This window comes from Kryptolebias marmoratus, linkage group LG9 (assembly GCF_001649575.2).
Source record: "Kryptolebias marmoratus isolate JLee-2015 linkage group LG9, ASM164957v2, whole genome shotgun sequence".
NCBI classification, from domain to species: Eukaryota; Metazoa; Chordata; class Actinopteri; order Cyprinodontiformes; family Rivulidae; genus Kryptolebias; species Kryptolebias marmoratus.
Window position 1 is genome coordinate 11,871,690 of NC_051438.1, and position 1,509 is coordinate 11,873,198.

Consider the following 1,509-nt stretch of genomic DNA (forward strand, 5'->3'; position numbering starts at 1 on the left):
TGTGTTTAAACAGACGTCAATTGAGCAGGAGATTCCAGTTTGTAGTGAAGGCTCAACTGAAAACCAAGCTCATCTCCAGACGTGTGTCACGGTGCACGACACCCTACCACCACCCATGGAAGCTTACTCCTGCATACTTCTGCCAAACTTCAGCCAATTTCACCATCTTTCTTTGTTTCCCTTGTTCGTCTTTTAAATTAGAAGAAGACAAAGTGAGACAAGATTGTCATAAGTTCATTGCAGGAAAAAGAGCCACTATAAGAGAATAATGGGGATATTGAAATGCTGAGGTTTTCTGTGCCGTACCATTCAACTGGCCAAAATTCCTCCCATTTCTCAGCTATGGCGACACCTCCAGAACTTCAAAAACATCAATTCAAACTATTGATTTGGCAGTTCTAAAATAATTATCTATATTTAGAGCTCCAAGCAATCATCATTTTGGTTTGGTTAGAGCAGAAGTCCAGGTCCCACTGTGAACTAATTGCATCAACCGTCTAAATATAGCCTTGGTTTTAAAAGCATTGCCTGAATTTCCCATGAAAAATTATGTTTTGAAAATGAATGAAATGATATTCTTCACAGATTTCAAAGTAATAAATCAAGGAAATTCAGGTCACCACAATCAGATGCCCATTTGTTTCGGGTTGCTCTCACACACAGAACTGGCAATCGTTTCTTCGTATTTGTTTACAGATCGACCGAGCAGTGGTGTAATAAATTTGCCTTGGAGTCCAGGGTCACACACAGAAACTTCATGCTTCTTGTTGTTTTTACACAAAACTTTGAAGGAGGTTTGAAGTGTGTTTTACACATTGGAATCTGAACTGTAGGGATGTGAAAATAAGTCGATTTGTACCAACTCACAGAGGTGCACAATGTAACTGCATCAGTGGACCAGCCATGTAGGTACCGAAGCAAATTTGGGTTTAAATAGATACATTGGTCTTATGTCTTCGAACCAAAAAAATCCAATTAATTTAATGATTAAATGAAGAACCTGCAACCAGATTTGTTTCTAAAGGCATCCACAATAAAAAAAAAAAGTAGGAAAACAGTAACAAAAATAAGAAAGTAGGCATGTCTGTGCATAAAAATGTGATCTCAACTATGTGTTTTTTTAAATTATTATTTTACTGACAGTTCTGATTCTGGTTGCACTTCCTGTTGTTTAGCATTACCGTTTTGTCATGAGCAGCCCCTAAAGTTCAGGAGGAGGACTGCAGCAGCTCCCATAAAAACTTTCGACCAGTGTTATAATACTAGACCAAATGTCACCACCTTCTCTCGCTGATGGAAATTAAGGCCAGCACGACCCAGTTTATGGGAGCTGTCATGATGTGTTTTTGGAACCAGAGTACAGGTGCTGGTCATAAAATTAGAATATCATGAAAAAGTAGATTGATTTCAGTAATTCCATTTAAAAAGTGAAACTTGTATATTATATTCATACATTACATACAAACTCATATATTTCAAATGTTTATTTCGTTTAATTTTGATGATTAC